General features: G+C 38.1%; 1 long non-coding RNA gene across 1 annotated transcript; it reads right to left on the bottom strand.

Moving 5' to 3' along the window:
* Window positions 1-2,246: 2,246 nt before the first annotated feature.
* On the bottom strand, window positions 2,247-9,281 carry LOC143269649 (uncharacterized). The gene is made up of 3 exons (XR_013046227.1): window positions 9,147-9,281; window positions 7,301-7,369; window positions 2,247-3,131 (listed from the first exon to the last, which is right to left on the bottom strand). It is a non-coding gene; the product is annotated as an uncharacterized LOC143269649 (long non-coding RNA).
* Between the last annotated feature and the right edge of the window lie 11,338 nt (window positions 9,282-20,619).

The following is a 20,619-nucleotide window of genomic DNA, read 5'->3' as shown; positions in this document are numbered from 1 at the left end:
ATATTCTGATTCTTGACATTGGGAAGTCATACATTCTGAAGGGATAAGGGCAAGCAATTTAGTGTCTTGGTAGGCTCAACACTTGTTAATCTCCAGAACTGATCTTTTTTTAACAACCACAAGATCTTTTTTCTTTTATTCTTCTTTCATATATTATATCCTGACCATAGTTTCCTCTCCTTCAACTCTTCCCAGTGCCTTCCCTATCCCCTGGATCCACTCCTCCTCTGTTCCCCTTCAAAACTAAAAGAGGAAGTCTCCCAGGATATCAACCAAAGAGACATAACAAGATACAATAAGACTAGGCACAGACTCTCATATCATGACTGGACTAGGCAACCCAGTAGGAGGTCAAGGGTCCCAAGCACAGGCAAAAGAGTCAGAGATAGTCCCAACTCCCACTGTTGGGAGTTAAACTAGAACACCAAGCTACAAAACCTCAAGGTTTATGCAGAGGATCTAGCTCAGACCCATATAGGGTCTGTGTTAATCACTTCAGTCTCTGGGAGCCCCTACGAGCCCAGCTTAGTTGATTCTGTGGGTCATGTGCCCCTCTGGCTCCTACAATACTTCCTCCTCCTCTTCTGCAGGGATCCCCTGGCTCCACACAGTGTTTGGCTGTGGGTCTCTGCATCTACTCCCATCCGTTGTTGTATGGTTGCTCTCTAATGACACTTGGGCTATGCACCGATCTGAGTATAATGGAATATCATTGGGAATCATTTCATTGACTTTATTTGTTTGTTTGTTTGTTTGTTTTGCCAGTCATGTTTGGTTCTATCCTGGGTCTTTTGGCTGCCCTGCCTCTGATTCCTGGACATCCAAGCCATGTCAGCATAGGTTCCTTCTTGTGGCATGGGCCTCAAGTTGGACCAGTCATTGGTTGGACACTCCCATAAATTCTGCTCCATCATTACCCCAGAACATCTTGCAGGCAGGACAGATTATAGGTTGAAGGTTTTGTGGCTGGGTTGATGTCTCTGACCCACTGCTAGGAGCCTTGCCTGGTTATAGAAGATGACCAGTTCAACACAGAAACCTAGTGCAGTAAAAAAAAAATCACTGGAATCTAGGAGAGTGACTCTAGAAATGGGGATACAGAATCAGGAACTGATCTTGCTGATACTTGATCAGTACACTATCCTTACTTTCAAGCTATCCAGCTCCTTAAGAATTATAAAACTTTCTGTCTGAGAAGGAATCACAGTATCATTTTTATCCTCTCCTCTTCTGTGAAGTGATTTTGTCATCAACACTGTTAGAGATCTCATGCCCTGCCCTCAAAAAGAGTCTGTTTTAACTCCAGCCATATCTAGCTACTAGAAAAGGGATTCATGACTTGGCTATGTGGGTCTGCATCTACACGTCCTAACTAGACCTTTAACAATCAAATATAGAAAACCCTTGCAGAGACAGGTGTACTGGCACATGTTAAATATAACCAAATCTGAAAAAAAAAGTGTCACATGTATAGGAGAATTCTCACATCTACCTATGTTTATTGTTCTGTTATTTGCTAATGGGTTTTAATTAGCAGACAATGTAGTAGGTTCATCAACAGTTGGATTTTGTTTCTCTTCCTTTCCATCTTTCTTCCCTATCTCTCCTTCACACTCATATTTAAGCATGTATATTTTACCCTAATTGCTGACAAAGATAAGCATCACAAGAGAAAGATACATTTTTGTAATGATAAATTCCCTTAGAGCCCCCTAATTCTCATTGGATGTTTCCAGTGATTACTAGTGAACTCTTAAAAATCATAGCTCAGCTATAGTTTCAGTCAGCCCTTGCCTTTATAGTACTGACAGAGATCTATGAGAAACAGTAAAGACATATTAGAACATCTTTCATCCAGGGATGAAAGTGAGAAGCTTCTTAGTTGGACAGGACTTTTTACGTGGAAGAAGAATATTTACTCCTTTTCTGGTGCTACTCATAGCTAGTAGCATGTTTTAATCTGCATTATAAATTTTACCACTTTCATAAATTAATGTAATAAAAGAAAAAATATACCAAGGTGCCATTCATAGCATGTGCTGATTTCCATGCTGTAAATCTTCCTGCCTGGCAAATTTCAAGCTACCAGCATATCTTGTCTGAGGGGAAGGCTGGGAAAAATGGACCAGAACACAGCTTTTTATGCTGCCTCTCCACAGAGGCCCTAGCTACACATAACCAGAGAGCATAGATAATGCTAAATAAAGTAAAACAGTGAATGAAACTTGAGTGTTGATTCTGTACTCTCTTTCATTTTATTGACAAATATTTTATTTACACTTTACACAATTTCATTCTCTATGGTGCCCAGGCATGAAACAGGCTTACATTAAAATGCAACACACATACATGGGCATATAGCATAGCTTGTAATAAAAATATATACACATATGTGTGGGTGGGCGAATACATATAAATGCATACATGTCACTATCAGTGTTTAATGTTATCTCTAGCACACTATCATTTTGTTAACTCAAATATTTCTTTTAGAGATGAGAAACAAGCCCTTGAATAAATTGTGAATGATTTAAAACTTAGTTATTTTGCCGCTGACTTCTGTCCTTACAGCAATACATTTAATTCTTCTTGATGTTCATATTCTGAATGTACAACTTGCCAGTTTCTCCAAACTTCATCTTCTTATAGTGCTTCAGGGAAAAATAATTCTAAATAATTTACGCTAATACAAGTGATAAATAATAGATACTACAAGTCACGCACTTAGCATGCACTCTGGTATTTGTAAAGTTTTTCATGTTTCACAGTTACTCTAAGTAGTAAACAGTCAGCCCTAACAGGAGAAGCAATTCTCATCTAAATTCTGCATGGCAGCCCTTCAGATACGGAGTTTTTGCATTCCACTAAATATAATCATCTCTCAACTCTATCACTCAGCTCTTTCAAGCACTCAATACTCATTTTATGCTAGACAGCATTTGGTGCTAAGAATACAAATTTTACTTTAAATTACAATTGTTTTCCTTGTTTTTTTGTAACCAAGTGTAGTCAAAAGTCTTATCAACTGAGGCATGGGCTCTGGGTAACTTTGGCTGGAGGAGTGCACCCAGGAATCAGATTCATGGCTTAGTGCTGTCTTTCAAGAGTGTCACTGACAAACCAGAAGGTGCCTAGGGAAAAAAAAAGAATTTGGAAATTATTAGAATTTGATGCAAAAGGAAGCAAGCTTATCTCTCTGGAGGATAAGAGATTATTGGTCATAGATGAAAAATAAAGTTTACTTTTTTGACCATAGTGGAAGCCTCATAACTCAGTTCCTGTCTCATCATACAAAATTAAATGAATGAATGATCCTCAAGAACGTGTCGATCATTATTTAAATATAACTATGCTGTTCACCTCCTATAATCTCTTAAGCCTGGATTAGCTCACTGACAATAATAGACGACAGTGGTTGTCGTGATGCAGATCAAAGTTCTGTGATAGAAGAACCAGACACACAGCAACTCTGAATAACAGCTACCCTTAATATGGGCCCCCAGCATTCTGACTTAGCCATTCACATGTGAGTCTCTCTTAGCTGATCAGAAGTAGCCAGATCTGGATAAGATGTTCCAAGTATTTATGTGAAAGATTATATCAGAAATCATAGTTGAATGTGTGTGTGTGTGTGTGTGTGTGTGTGTGTGTGTGTGTGTGTGTAAGAGAGAGAGAGATAGAGACAGAGACGAGATGCAGAGTGTGAGGAGGAGAGAGAAGGGGAGAAGGAGAGAAAAAAGTGGAGAGAGAAAGAGACAGACAGACTGACTATCTTATTTGGAACAGTGCCATAAAATCAAGTAGAAGATTGACTGATCTCTGCTGCTTGTACCTTAATCCCAGGGTAATTGTCACCATGACTGTTGTATAGAAACACCAGTATTCTGTTTTGTACCAACATTGTGCTGATTTTTACAAGATAAAAATCCCAAACATGAGTAAACATAACTGTAGCCGTCTGATATTTGAAAAAGATCCCAAAAACTGCCTCACTTATCCAGAGGGTCTGGTCCAGTTCCATGGGGGCTCCTCAGTTATTGTTTCACAGTTTATGTGTTTCCACTAGTTTGGCTATTTGTCCCTGTGCTTTTTTCAATCATGGTCTCAATATCTCTCACTCATATAATCCCTCCTCTCTTGCACCGATTGGGCTCCTGGAGCAGAGACAGTTGATTAGCTTGAACTGTTTGGGAGACCCTCAGGCAGTGGGAACTGGACTTGTCCTTGGTGCATAAGCTGACTTTTTGGAATCTAGGGCCTATGCTGGGACACTTTGCTCAGCCTTGGTGTAGGGAGGAGGGGACTGGACCTGCCTCAACTGAATGTACCAGGCTGGGCTGACTCGCCAGGGGAGAACTTGCCTTGGAGAAAGAGGGAATGGGAGGTGGTTTGAGGGCGAAGAGTGCTGCGGGGGAGGAGGGAGGACAGGGGAATGCTTGGCTGATATGTAAAATTAAATTAATTATAAAATACAAATATTTGATTGAAAAAAAGAGAAAGCAACACACTGACAGAGACAGCGGGGAAAAGATCCCAAAGACATACACCAAAGAAAAGACAGCTTCTTCAACCAATGGTGCTGAGAAAAATCTATGTCCACATGTACAAGAATGAATTGAGACAGATACCTATCAATTTGTACAAAAATTAACTCAGTATGGATCAAAGACCCCAATGTGAAACTTGAAACACTGAAAACTCTAGAAGTAAACATAGCAGTACCCTATAAGATATAGGTGTAGGAAAGGATCTTCTGAATAGGAATCCCTTAGCCCATGAACTATGGTCAGCAACTGAAAAGTGGGATCTCATAAACAAAACTAAAAAGTTTTGCATATCTAAGAAAACAATCAGTTGAGTAAAGAGAAAGCCCGGGGAGCTAGGGGGGATTTATAACAGATATACACCTGACAGAGGATTAATAAGCAAAATATATAAAGAAATCATAAAATAAGTCAATAAAATAAAAAGATGAAATTAAACAGAGTTCTCAAAAAAAAAAGAAATAAAAAATGGCTAAGAAATACTTGAAAAATATTCATCATCCTTAGCAATCAGGAAAATGCAAATCAGAGTGACTTTCAGATTTTATTTTATCCCATTCAGAATGACAAAGACCAACAATGCAACCATCAACAAATGCTGGAGAGGATGAAGGGGCAGGAAAGGACAGCTCTCTTTCACAGTTAGGATTACAAACCAGTGGCACTCTAGAAATCACTGTGGAGAATTCTCCAAAAGCTACAAATCAATCCACACCCGCTAAATCACTCCTTGGCATTTGCCTAAGGGACTCAACATCATACTCTACACATACTTGCTTAATCAAGTTCATGGCAGCTCTATTCACAATAGCTAGAAAATTGGAACAACCCAAATGTCCTTCAACTGACAAATGAATAGTGGAAAGGTGGTATATATACATAATGAAATTCTATTTGGCTGTTTAAAAAAAAACTGAAATCATGGACTTCCCACATAAACAGATGGAACTAGAAAATACATTGACATAGCCCAGACCCAGAGAGACAAGTGACTCATGTTCTCTCTCATCTGTGATTCCTAACTCTACATCCTCAGATATGATTATAAAGGGGCCCCAAGCGTGGTGACACCAGGTAGAGAAATAGCAGAATACAAGTAATATGAAGAGAGGAATGGGAGAAATGAGTGGGTCTTAACTAGGGAGGGGGAAACAGAAAGGAAAGGAGAAGGGAAAAACAACACTAAGATACTTGGAAAAGGCATAGAATTACATTATTTTTTATTTTATCCCTGAAATCACATACATAAAATCCACACTAAACAGACTCTGCAGACTATATTTACTCATGTATACATGTATCAAATGAAAACAATTAGAGAGAAGGAGGTAATGAATTTGACAAGGATTAATGGGACAGTATACATTAAAGAAATGAGAAGGGAGGAAAGAAGAGAGAAATGATGTAACTATATTTTAATTTAAAAATAATATATATTAAAGTTTGTATTCTGCACACCAATAAGTAGACTATATAGCTCAGTCTGCATGTGACTCTGAGCCTATTTTGAAGCAGTTACAAATGAATCCATGGAGTGTAGGTATGGGAAAAAGACTACTTCATAACTCTCTAGAAGGGAGATAAGATGCTGAGATTAAATTATAGCCAGATAGGAGGCACCTTGCTTTATGCAATATCTGTTGAAATTCCTTAAAAATGAATTAATATATGCTGTTTTCTTTTATTTTTCTTTTCAATATTTCTACTGTCCTACAACTGGAAGAGGATGCTAGAGTCCCAGAAGCCATGTGGAAGGAATACACAGTGGCTGGAATGGAAGTTTAAGGTGGAAGAGTCTGGGATTTTATCACCAGGGAGACCACCATCCTATCCTAACACACTTACCTTCAGACTTCTGTTTACATGGCACAGAAATAATCTTAAGACACAATTATAGTCCTTATTACAAAAACAGATCACGTCAAATGTCACAAAAAAAGACATCCTAGTTGTAGAATTCAAGAGCATTGATACAAAGTTGTGAAATTTTCTATGGGGTAAAGAGCTTGGGGAATATCTGAGTGCCTTCCTACTGATTCACCTTAGAAAGTTACTCCTACAACCATGAACATTAGTTGAAAGTTTCTTTTTGAGCTTCTGCTTTTAAATAGAATTTTTGACATCAGGCCATTTATTTTACATAATATTCTCCATGTAGTTTATCTCTGGTAATGTTCTAAGCACTTTGAAGACATTAAAACACACAATTGATATAACAAACCTTTATGTCCTTTGAAATAAGTCACATTGTTTTTCTAGTGAAAGTTCTGAGGTATAAATAATGTGTCCAAAGTCCCATTAATTAAATAAAAGACAAAGTAGAAACCTTGACAGGCAGGACCTAAAGTTGAATGTTCTTATCCAGTATTCTGTGCTGCCTATTGGTTTTCAATTTAGAGAAGGGAATTTTATCAAGGAAAAACTATATGTCACCTTATTTCCCCCCTTCATGGCTTCCCCTCTCACTTCCCAACAGAAATTTGTTTGTATTTCTCCTTGATAGGATTTTTAAAAGACCTAAAGTATGGCTGCCTCCGTTACTCAGAAGATGAACGTATTTCCATGATGCCCTTGTTAGGCACAGCTGGTGTTAACCATTAATAAGAAGAGGTGCCAGCTAATCAGCATCACCAGAAAATGGCCCATCTTTTTTTCATCCAGGACTGTAAAGACTTGGGGTTTCATTAGGAAAATACGATCAGCCAAACAGCTACGGAGATGAAGACTGGGAGAGCTCACGTTTCTGAAATACTCACGATGTGCGAAGTACTTTTCTACCAGCATCTCTAATCCTCACAGAAAATATACGGGGCATTGTTTCCTTTCTGTAGGTGAGAAGAATCAATGTCAGTACTTGATCTTAGTTTGCAGATCTTCGTGTTGCCTCAGGTTGCCATATATGGCCTGTATGCATAGGAAATGAGCCCACAAATCAGGAGACTGTAAAAGCAAGTCATGAATGAGGGTAGATCTCCACACTGCCAGTGGGCTTCCTCCTAGAGGCAGAGCTCTGCTCATCCCATCTACTGTGCGTTAGCATTGTTTCCACACTGCATCACAGTGACTGTTTGCATCCACTCAGTTCTTATTTACAAACATTGAATTTCAGGCCCAAAGAGGAGAAAACGTCCTAACAAGTTCAATGGACACCACAGTCTAGACCAGAAAGCCCCATTTTGGTGCTCCCTCACTATATCACAAAAATAAAATAACCATTTACTTTTAAAAGACAACTAGTTTTGTTCATTTTTTTTCTAAGTGGTAGAAGTCTTCACATAGTTGAACATATCTGAAAAGTGTGGAAGAACTATGTAAATTTAGGTTGAGTCAGTCTATTCACATTCAGAGATTATTATTATCTTCTGTTCCACAGGTGGCCTGAAAAGTGACCACAGGAACACACCATGACAAAAACTCCATTTATATTCTCTACAAATGAAACCTGCCTAACACATCTGCCTAGCATATCTCCTTTTTTTGTATATATTTTGTATATGTGCATGCATTTTAGGGGGGGGTGTGCATGCCTGTGTGTGTGTGTGTGTGTGTATGTGTGTGTGTGTGTGTGCCTATGGATATGTGAGTGTGGCAGCCAAAGGACAACTACAACTTAGGGTGTTCTTTCTCAGGCATTATCTGATCTGTCTTCTTTTTTTTCAGACAGGGTCCTCACTGCCTAGAACTCACCAATTGGGCTAGTAGCTGACCAGCTTGTTTCAGGGATCATCCTGTTTCTACTGCTGTAACACTGGGATTAGAAAAACACTGCCATGCTTTTTCACTTGGATTCTATAGATCTAACTCAGGATCCTTTAAGGCAAAGCAATCAATCTCCTGCCTGAGTTGATTCCCTAGATCCTCTCTCTAACATTTCTAATCCTGAGGGATGAGTTGTTTGTGCTTCACAAATAGCTGCCTGGTTTAGAGCTCCCAATTATCCAAACCTACGCAGAGGAAGTTGTGTGCCCTGAAGACAGAGCCTGTGAAGCAGACCTGAGGACAAGTCTGAGATGAAGCAAGCCTCTGAATCCATTTATCAGTGGTGGAGTGGTGGTGGTGTCCTTTGAAGTGGCTTCCTTTGGCCTTGGCAAGAGTTCAGACTGCCACCAGCATTGGAGGAACTGCCACCCACAGCCTTCATGAGGCTCTTGGGAGGGGCACCCCACAGCTGGAACAGGGCCTTGCTGGAAACAGGCTAGACTAGGGAAGAAGGGAAGAAGGGAAGAGAAACCCGCTGATTCATGCTTTTGGCTGTCTCCAAATTATCCGGAATTTCTTGGACTAGGAATTGCAGACATAGTTTTTCCTTCTGGCATAACCGAAGTCATGAGGCTTTTTGCCTCTAACAAGAGGAAAGAGAGTGAGTACTTTCTGGCCCATTTTAGGTACAGTAAGCTCATTAGTTCTGAGTACTTCCATTAGCCCTTCAGTCTAGTTTCCATCTTTCTTTGTCTTGCTGAGTCCCAGGGAGTTCATCTTTACACAGACTGTGTGTTCAAGCTCTCTTGCCACTGAGTTGCCAGTTGACCTTGACCAATTATAAGTGCCAGGAAGAGACATGTAGGCCCGGGAAAAAGTAAGTAAGCTCAACTCTTTCCTTACCAAGACACCATGCATCTGTTGAATCATTCCTCCAGTGGTCAAAGACCAAAAGGAACAGCTTCCTCCATTCCCCAACGTTCTCTCAGTGGTTGAATGAAACTGAAAAGCTTTAAATAAATAAAGCACTCAGATATAATGTATCATTTATAAAATGACTTTCAAAATAACTGACTCTCTTTTCAACAAATTGTGCTTGAAACATGTATGTATCAGCATTCAAATGAATAAGGCTGAATCTTTACCTCACACCACGAACGAATCAACATTCATCTGAAATAATACAAATCTGAATCTTAAACTGAACTATGAATATTCTTACAGAAGCAAGCACAAAGACATCTACTCACCTGGCTTAAGAAATAGTTACTTACACATGTCATCAAAAACATGAGCAATCAAAACTTGTGATGAAGCTTACTTAAAGTAGACCATCAAGAACTCTCTCTCTCTCTCTCTCTCTCTCTCTCTCTCTCTCTCTCTCTCTCTCTCTCTCTCTCTCTCTCTGTGTGTGTGTGTGTGTGTGTGTGTGTGTGTGTATTTCTTCTGCTTTTTCTTTTTTGCTTGTTCGTTTGTTTTATTTTTATTCTGGTTTGTTGTTTGACTGCTTATTTTCCGAAGAGAGAAAAAGCAGGTGTGGAGTTGGGTAGGTGGGTAGATGGGGAAGATCTGGGAGGAGATAGAGGAGGGAAAGCTGTTATCACATGATGTATGAAAAAAGTTATTTTCTATAAAAAAGAAATGTAAAGGCAGTCCACAAAACAAGCGAATGTACTTATAAAAATGCATACTTAATAAGGGCAACAACTATCCAAAATTTTATAAAGAAATGCTATATGAAGAACATTTTAAACTTATTTAGATTTGCATCTTCTTCCATGGGGGTTTTAAAAATGAACAAAAATACTGAGTGGACTTTTTTTCTAATGAAGTAAATAAAAATATTGTTAACAATATTGTTCATTAGGAAAATGTCAAGTTTACAGTTAAATAGTTCTTCACACACACTGAGATGGCTATAATTCTTATACAAATAGAAAATAGCAAGCATTGGCAATGATTCTGAAGAAATGGAACCTTTGGAGGTTGCCGGCACAATGTGTGAAATGGTGTCATTTCTATAGGAAGTAGATTGTCTAGGCCTCAAAACTTAAACAACAGGTTTATCATGTGACCCAGAAATTCTACTTCTAGGCTCATATTCAAAATGGAAAACATATTTCCACTGAGAGATTTTATGCAAATACTCATAGAAGTATTATTCACAAAAGACAAATTCAGAAATAACCAAATGTCCAACAGATGAATCACGTACAAACTCTGGTGCATACATATGGTGGACTATTGTAGATGTAACCAATCGTATTATTAAAATAAGAAACACAGAGCCAAGGTAAAAGAGAAAAGCCGAGAGGTCAGAGCTCAGAGATAAAATCTTACCTCCTGCAGTGCTCCTAGCTTCCCCGAGAGAGGGAGGTACTTCCTGTGTCCCTGTTTAAATATTCTTTCTGTTCTGCCTTCTCATTGGTTGTAAACCCAACCACATGACTGCCTCATCACTGCCTGTAAGTACCGCCCTCCAGGTCTTAAAGGCGTATGTCTCCAATACTGGCTGTATCCCTGAACACACAGAAATCTACCTAGCTCTTCTAACCACCACGCTCTTACTATGGCTCTAATAGCTCTGACCCCAGGGCAACTTTATTTATTAACATAAAATTAAAATAACATTTCAGTACAAATAAAATATCACCACATTTCCCCTTTTCTATTTAAATAAAAAGAAAAAAGGCAAAAGGTTATAACTAACAAAAGAAAAACTATATACAAAAGTACAATAACTATATACAATATATACAAGTAACAAATACCTAAACGATGTCTAGTCCATTTGTATTTGACAAATCAGAGAAAATAATTCCCTTATCTATCCTATTTTAGTAAGTCCAAAATGTATCTAATTCACTTTCTATCCTAATTAATCTTCAGCTATAACTAACTAATCTTCAACTCCCTCAGAGACCCAAGAAGGAAATAATATTAGCTAACAAAAATAAAAACAGGAAGTGCACAAAAGCAACTTCCAAAAATTTTGTGAGTCGACAGAAACAGCCAGCTGCCTGGACAGTCACCTGAGGTTTCTCCACAGTGTTGGGGCATCATCTTCAGCCTATAGGCTTATCGTATCTGACAGACTCATTTGTGAAGTAGGTTGTACACAAGGTCAACAGCTCAACCTCACATTGGGTGAGAGCAGTCCATGTACCAGAAACACCTGAATTCCACTAGTGTCATGTCATGATTCAGGATTTTAAATTCTGGAAATTGTTGATGGTTTTTGAATTCAGCTGTCCATTCTTCTTGGCTGTGTATATATGGCTTCATCTCAGCATCCCCTTCTTCTCCACATCCCTCTATTAAATGCCAGTCTACTATTGAGAGGCGTGAGCTTTAGTTGCTGTTCCATTGCACAACAGAAGCCATCAGCCCACTGCCTGTTCAGCTGCCTTCAAAGAAAAGGGCACTGTACCTTTTCCAGATTGTGAAGGCCACTTCAGGGATGGTGCCATATTGTCCTGGCCTCAGAAGATGCCTTCTGATAAAGCCATAACCATACTTGTTTTGGCAGGAATCGGTAGTCCTTTGTTTCGTGTTCTGTCTGTCCATTTTGTCCTGTTGATTTGAGGATACTTTGTTGTCCAGTGGCTAACTTTTGCCACAATGAAAATTAACTCCATATGCAGTTTCTTCAATGCCCATATTTTCTCTGAAGTAGATTGGTACTGCCAGGAGCTGACATGTCTCAAAAAAGAAAAATTTCTAAGTTATTAAAATATTTTAAATGCCATATTCGTTAGATCTCTGAAGGGTTTGAAGATGACCTGTCTAAAATATATCTGCTCAATTTTTAAAACATATCTAATATGACTACAATTTCTATTGTAATGTCTAACTACTAACTTTCATTTCTTTATATCCTAATAGTTGGTAATAATGTAAAGTATTTAAAACTAGTAATTGTCTTTTTCTTTTCTTTCTTTCTTTTTTTTTTTAAACAAGAACCTTAAATCTAATCTCCTTTGCTTAGCCTTTTTCTTAACCCTTAACAACAACTTGTAACCAACGCCCCTAAATAATGAAAATTATCCCAGACCCAAAACCCATTAAAAAGAACCAAAAAAAAAAACCACCCGCCCCACACCACCTCTTTGGGAATGTGGGCGTCATTCTTAAAATTGCTTCCTGCTGGGTATGGGCGAAGTTATCTTTATCCTGAAAGAAAATTTAGGTTAATTGTCAAATTCTAGGAAAGGTAACTATATCCTTCATTATTATCCAGTCTATGTATAAAGCCAAAGTTCAGGGTTTATCTCAAGTCCTTATTCAAGTAGTCTTTGAGACTGGATCATCTCAGCTAGTCATCTCAAAATTGCTCTGAGCACCTTGTAGTTCAAAGTTGATCTGTAGATGATGTTTGTCAGTTCAGTGATATTATTATTGTCCACGTGGAATTGTTGTTGTTGTTGTTGTTGTGGGGCCCCATCTTCTTTCCGGAGACTTCAGTTGATGTTAGGCCTGGCCGTGATTTCCTGCAGAAAACTGATAAGAGACTCGAACACAAAGACATATATATGCAGCTAACTGAAGCCTTTTTTCTAGAATTAGTTAGTACTCTATATGACCATTCATATCTTAACAAAGTTTAAAATGTATATATATATTAATCTTGTAAATTTTGATATAAAATTTATACTTTAAGAAAAGTTTAAAGAATCAGAATAGAATCAAAGAGTTGAGATTAGTAATAGAATAGTCCCTTAATTAATTTGGCTTTTGTCCTGTCCCATAGCAGAAAATGGCTCTTTTATTCTGTCATGGTACAGGGAGTTTGTATTTTCATTTTAACAACATGCTTGAGTTTAAAGAAGGAGAGAGCCATTCTCCAACTCCAAAGTCAGCTTTAAATTTTAATTGAACTGGGACTATTAGAAAACCAATAGTGTTAAATCTTTAGAGAAAAGCAGAAACAAACATTTAAGAAGACATAAAATTTTTTAGATAATATATACCCATATGCCATATACTCCAATATACTCTGTTTCCTGGGATAGATGATTTGTCCCTTTTCTTCAGTTGTCTCATTTGTCTTGTGTCCTTCAGATTCCTTAACCTTCATTCTCCTAAAAGACAAAAACAAAAACCTTCCCCCAAGACTAATTTTGGGGATGTTCCTTTTTGGCAAGTTATTATCTGATTAAATGAAAAGACATGTGTTACAGGTACAAGTTAGTTTAAATTGGATGTTCATGCTGATTGATGAACTATCACCTCCTCTAATTAAGAGGTTTTTCTTGTTCAAATCGAATCTTTATCAATTTTGATGGTATCCACAGCTTATCTTCTCCTGTAGAAACAAAAGCAAAACCTCGTCCCCAACGTAATACATACCCTGGCTTCCATTCTGAGGTCAGCACATCCTTAAAGTATATAGGCTGATTTAATTCTGTAGTTTTTTCTATTATCCAGTGTCTCTCTGCAGCTGTTGTTCCTTTCTCATTGGCATTCAGAAAATTCAAAGTTAATAGAGCATTATGCAGTCTATTTCTGGGGGTTTTTGTTACTCCTTTCTGTTTATTTAGCATATCCTTTAGAGTTCTGTTTGATCTTTCTATAACTGCTTGACCTGTAGGATTATGTGGTATACCTGTAATATGCTTTATATTGTAATAAGCAAAAAACTGTTTCATTTTAACAGAGACATATGATGGAGCATTGTCAGTTTTGATTTGTGCAGGTATACCCATAATGGCCATAACTTCTAGCAAATGAGTGATTACAGAATCAGCTTTTTCAGAACTCAAAGCAGTTGCCCATTGAAATCCTGAATAAGTATCGATAGTGTGGTGTACATATTTCAATTTTCCAAATTCTGCAAAGTGAAACACATCCATCTGCCAAATTTCATTCCTCTGAGTACCCTTTGGGTTACATCCTGCTGGTAATGGCGTTTGATTATAGAAAGAACAAGTAGGACATTTCTTTACTATTTCTTTGGCTTGTTGCCAGGTTATGGAAAAATCCTTTTTTAAACCTTTACTATTGACGTGATGTTTTTTATGAAAGTCTGAGGCCTCCAGCACATTTCCTATCAATAATTTATCAATCTCATCATTGCCTTGTGCTAGAGGGCCTGGCAGACCAGTATGAGATCGGATGTGAGTTATATATAAAGGATGACTCCTTTTCCTGATTGTATCTTGTAATTGAATAAATAGTGAAGTTAATTCTGAAGCATCAGGGATAAATTCTGCAGTCTCAATATGTAACACCACTCTTTCAGCATACTGAGAGTCAGTTACTATGTTGAGAGGTTCTGAAAAATCCATTAATACCAACAGAATAGCATACAATTCTGATTTTTGCACTGAATTATAAGGACTTTGTACCACTTTACTTAAATTTTCTGATTTGTAACCTGCCTTTCCTTGTTTGTTGGCATCTGTATAAAATGTACGAACTCCAGATATGGGTTTTTGCCGTACAATTCAAGGCAAGATCCAATCAGCTCTCTTTATAAAATCAATTCTGTTGCTTTTGGGATATTTGCTATTAATTTCTCCCAAAAAATTACTGCAAGCTCTTTGCCAAGGTTCACTTTCTGTCCATAATTTTTCAATGTCCTCCTTAGTTAAAGGTACGACAATTTCTGCTGGGTCTATTCCTGCTAATTGACGAAGTCTCAATTTTCCTTTCCAAATCAAGTCAGAGATTTTTTCCCCATAAGTTTTTAATTTTTTATTTGGTTTATTTGGTAAAAATATCCATTCCAATATAATATCTTCCCTCTGCATTAATATTCCAGTAGGGGAATGCCTAGAAGGTAAAATAACCAAAATGCAATCCAGCTTTGGATCAATACGATCCACGTGCCCTTCATGTACTTTCTTTTCTACCAAGGCCAATTCTTTCTCAGCTTCAGGTGATAATTCTCTTGGACTATTTAAGTCCTTGTCACCTTCTAAGGTTTTGAACAAATTAGTCAGTTCATCATTTTTTACCCCAACAATAGTTCGTAGATGAGAAATATCTCCAAATAATCTTTGAAAGTCATTAAGAGTCTGTAGTCTATCTCTCCTAATTTGCACCTTTTGGGGTCTAATTTTTTGTAGCTCTATTTTATATCCTAAATAATTAATAGAATCTCCTCTTTGTATTTTTTCAGGAGCAATTTGTAATCCCCAGCAAGGCAAAATTTTCTTTACTTCTTCAAACATTCTTTCTAAAGTATCTGCATTTGAGTCAGCTAGTAAAATATCATCCATATAATGATAAATTATAGATTTAGGAAATTTTTTACGTATCACTTCCAATGGCTGTTGTACAAAATATTGGCACAGAGTTGGGCTATTTAACATTCCCTGTGGGAGGACCCTCCATTGAAATCTTTTAACCGGTTGAGAATTATTGTAAGTAGGCACTGTGAAAGCAAATCTTTCTCTGTCTTTTTCTTGTAAGGGTATTGAAAAGAAACAGTCTTTTAAATCAATAACTATGAGAGGCCATCCTTTTGGTAACAGAGTAGGCAAAGGAATTCCAGATTGTAGAGAGCCCATCGGCTGAATTACTTTGTTAATTGCTCTAAGGTCTGTTACCATTCTCCATTTACCAGATTTCTTTTTAATAACAAATACAGGAGAATTCCAAGGGCTGGTTGACTGTTCAATATGCCGAGCATTTAACTGTTCTTCTACCAGCTCTTCTAAAGCCTGGAGTTTCTCTGTTGTTAAAGGCCATTGCTGAACCCATACAGGCTTGTCTGTTAACCATTTTAAAGGTAGAGCTGTTGGTATTTTTGGAAGATTATCAGTTGTTGTGCCCTGTTCCTGTATAATATGGATGGCTGGTGACCACTCAAAATAATGCCTTCTAATATTTCTCTCAGAAACATGTGCTAGTTTATGATTTGTTTCTGAGATTGGAGGGATTTTAATCTGAGTATTCCATTGTTGCAACAAGTCTCGACCCCACAGGTTCATAGCTATGTTAGCGACATATGGTTTTAATTTTCCTCTCTGTCCTTCTGGACCTATACATTCCAGCCATCTTGCACTCTGTTTCACTCCAGATAATGTCCCAATTCCTAACAGTTGAACGTTTACCTCCTGAAGAGGCCAAGCTGGATGCCAAAATTCTGGTGCAATTATGGTAATGTCCGCACCTGTGTCTACCAGACCAGACAACAAAACACCATTTATTTTTATCGTTAATTTTGGTCTCTGTTCATTAATAGAAGTTTGCCAAAAAATTTTCTTTATGTTTTCTCCTGAATTTTCTATTCTCTCTTTTTCATCATCCTGACCAGCATGATTTATTCCAATAGTCATTTGGTTATTTAATCGCTCAGAGCAGGGATTTCCTCTACAGCTGCAGGAAAGGTTTGAACTGGTTTTGCTATGGGGGCCTGCATGAGGCCCCTCCGGGAGTTTCCCGAAAACTGAGGCAAAGGATTACCCTGTCTGTCCTTTGTTGATCTACATTCGTTGGTCCAGTGTTTTCCCTTACCACACCTTCTGCATACTCCAGAAGGAAGGGGCATTCTGTTGCCATTGTTCCTTGAAGAAACATTGCTTCTAGGAATGACCTGTTTACAGTCCCTTTTAAAATGTCCTTGCTTTCCACACCCAAAACATCTAACACTCCTCAAACCTTTTGAAATTACTTCTCCTACCCACGTATCATGCTCATCAACCTCAACATTAATTGTTTCTCTAATCCAATCTTCCAAAGGTGCAGATCTTGCCCTTAATGGCCTGATTATTCTTTTGCATGCTGCATTCGCATTCTCAAATGCCAAAGCTTCAATTATTGCCTTACTAGCTTCTGATCCTAAGACCATTCTGTTTACTGCTGAAGCCAGTCTTTCTAAAAAATCTGTGAAAGATTCTTTAGGGCCTTGCATAACCTTTGTGAATGACTCATGTTTTTTTCCTGGTTCATCAACTCTGTCCCATGCATTCAAGGCTGCCATTCGACATAAAATTACAGTTTGAACATCATATAAACATTGTGTTTGTATTGAAGCATATTGGCCTTCTCCAATAAGCTGATCCTGACAAACTTGTATTCCTTTATCCCTCCATTGTGTTTCTACGTTTCTAGCTTCCTCCTTAAACCAAGTCAGAAATTGAATTCTCTGGCTGGGTTCCAGAACAGCTTGTGCAAGGTCCCGCCAGTCCTGTGGTATAATCCTATTATATGTTGACCAAGAGTTTAACATTTGCTTTACATATGGGGAATGCATGCCATAAGATACTATTGCCTCCTTAAACCTTTTAAAATCCATCAGTTCAATTGGAGCCCAGATATTTTGTGTAGCCATTTGATCAGGCATCTGCTGTACGGTTACAGGATAAATTAAGGATGATTGTGTGAAAACAGGCTTTCTTTCTGTAACCTTATGATCCAAACTTGAACCAACTTCACTGTTAAAATTAACAGGTTTTTCTAAAGCTGTTATCCTGGCACTTAAATCGACTATCTTTTTAAATAGTAAAATGAGAATAAGCATGGTGATTAACTGCATAATTCCCATAATACTAATCTTTTCATATAGTTGTTCCATTGTCAGACTGCCTAAAATTTCAAACAAAACCCAATTTTCTTCCAATGTACACAGGAAACCCATTTTTTTAAATGTGGAAAAAATTTGTCTTTTAAATAGTTTCCTTTATGACTTACCAAATCTGCGTAGAACAGTAGAAATCCGAGCGAATTTCAAAACAGCCACCTAGAGTCCTAGGTGTAAATCCAGAGAGAGAGAGAGAGAGAGAGAGAGAGAGAAACAGAGAGACAGAGAGAAAGCGAAAGCGAAAGCGAAAGTGAAAGTGAAAGTGAAAGCGAAGGGGTAGCCGGCTAAAGCTTAAAGCCAGCCACTTGTTCCCTTTTGCGCCGAGTCAAGGCTTGGCTTTACAGGCAGGGGCCCTGTTTAGCAGGGCAGGCCTGAGCTGTTTGTAGCACTGGCTTTAAGCAAGCAGCTCACAGTCCAGCCTGAGCCCAGACCTGGGCCGGGGCTAGGGAGCTGGCTGCTCCGGCTAGGGAGTCGGCCCCAAGCAGTTTTTAATGGATTCTTGTCACGTTGGGCGCCAGATGTAGATGTAACCAATCGTATTATTAAAATAAGAAACACAGAGCCAAGGTAAAAGAGAAAAGCCGAGAGGTCAGAGCTCAGAGATAAAATCTTACCTCCTGCAGTGCTCCTAGCTTCCCCGAGAGAGGGAGGTACTTCCTGTGTCCCTGTTTAAATATTCTTTCTGTTCTGCCTTCTCATTGGTTGTAAACCCAACCACATGACTGCCTCATCACTGCCTGTAAGTACCGCCCTCCAGGTCTTAAAGGCGTATGTCTCCAATACTGGCTGTATCCCTGAACACACAGAAATCTACCTAGCTCTTCTAACCACCACGCTCTTACTATGGCTCTAATAGCTCTGACCCCAGGGCAACTTTATTTATTAACATAAAATTAAAATAACATTTCAGTACAAATAAAATATCACCACAGACTATTTATCACTTAACATCTCAAAGCAATAGAATATTGATACACACAAGAGTTTACATAAAAATACTGTTCTAAGTAAAAGAATATAGTCAAAAAACCACCGTTTGCATGATCTTATCTATAGGACATGCACCAAAAAGGCAAATGCAGATAGAAGAAGGCAAGTGGTAGAAGGGGTGGAGGAAAGTAGAGATCGGAATGAAAAATGGTTACTTATGAGTATACAGCTTCCTCAAGGGTGATGAAAATATTCTAAAGCTATGGATGAATGGGATGAATAGTTGTACTACTCAGTAATTACACTAGAAAAGTGCTTATTTAAGTACACATGCATATAATATATAAATACATACACACATAGTTGGTAAGTTTATACTTATATGTCACTAGGCTAATAAAGTTGTTATAAAAATAACTCATGGTATAGTCATCATCATTGTTCCCATCAGGCTAAATGATACATGTGCATGAAGGGTTCAATAGTACAACAGTTTGTATTTTCACTGTGCATATGTGAGGGACCATAGCCTTTTCACAAAATCTGAAGCAAAATTCCCAGAACTATTGTGGAATGCTTGAGGGAAGACCTAAGGGCAAGAAACTTAGGTTCTGATTATGATGTCACTCATTCAAAACTATATAATTAACTTACAGATAATAGATTAACTTCCAAAAATTCCAAATGTGTAAGGGTAATGCTTCCTTGCATGAGAAGTTTGTGTGTGTGTGTGTGTGTGTGTGTATACATGCATCCACATGCACACACATATTCATGCACACATATTCATGTGTATGTGTATTATGAGAACAATGTGTGTGCATGTTCACGTGTGTCTGTGTCCCTGCATTGCAGCCTCATAGAGCCTAGACTAATCTGTGACCCAGCTGTTGGCAAATCTCTCAGCATTAGTGCATAGACACAGACAGATAAAGAAAGGGATTGGGGAATCCATGTTGAAGATGTAAATGAGCCATAGAGGCTTTGTGTATTTGAAGATAATTCAGAAAGGTAATATGATAGAGAATAAGTGTCAGATCTAATTTAAAGAGAGAGAGAAATATTAAGTATGGCTTCAGAGACTGATTCTTTCCTGAGAACACATGCAAAGACATATTTGGCAAGCAGGCCTTGGTGTTCCTTTTCCCTAGAGCTAGTTTCTTCCCTCTGCTTCCTGTCAGCAGAACTATCAGTACTAACCTAAGACTTGTCATTAGTTTTGCACAGTCCACCGCGGGTCCCAAGCTAGAGCTATCAATATGGAAAGGCAGTCAAGCATTCTCATACAGTGGAAGCAAGGTCTCGAGAAAATCTGACTGCAGAGGAGCCTTTGGAAATGCAGACAATCTTCCGCATCCAAAGAGATTAGCTTCTAGAACTCAGGCCATAAAAAATAAATAATTTCACAATGAGTAACAACATCACTTTATAGGGTACATTAATACACACAGCCAGCCTTATAGCCATTAACTAAATGCTCAATTTGAGGCAAACTGACTGCTGTCTCTAATGGTTTAATTTCATGGAATGACCACCATTTATTGATTGTCAAGAGTTTTGCCAGTTTCTTTACACAGCTTATTTGATTTAACTCTCACAAACTAAAAGATGTTAGAAACTTTTGTAGATAACGAGGAAATCACAGCTCTATAAGACTATGGAGACTGCATCAAGGCGCATAGTGGCAGAAAAGCCATCATTCAGCTCATGTCTATAATTCAAAACCCTACCCTTCCTTGAGACTCGGTTCTTAATGTCATTAGGAACCAAAACAAGTTTCATAATTCTACAAAATATTAGACGAAAACAGCTTCTATGTTCACCCTGCAACATAAAGGAGCATATCCTTAATAGTACTAGCTATAATGTTATGAATAAATGATAAATGATTGATAGATAGATGACAGATTAGATAGA

The sequence above is a fragment of the Peromyscus maniculatus genome, chromosome 20 (assembly GCF_049852395.1).
Source record: "Peromyscus maniculatus bairdii isolate BWxNUB_F1_BW_parent chromosome 20, HU_Pman_BW_mat_3.1, whole genome shotgun sequence".
NCBI lineage: Eukaryota > Metazoa > Chordata > Mammalia > Rodentia > Cricetidae > Peromyscus > Peromyscus maniculatus.
The sequence above is the reverse complement of the archived record's forward strand: the minus strand, read 5'-3'. Positions and strand labels throughout refer to the sequence as shown.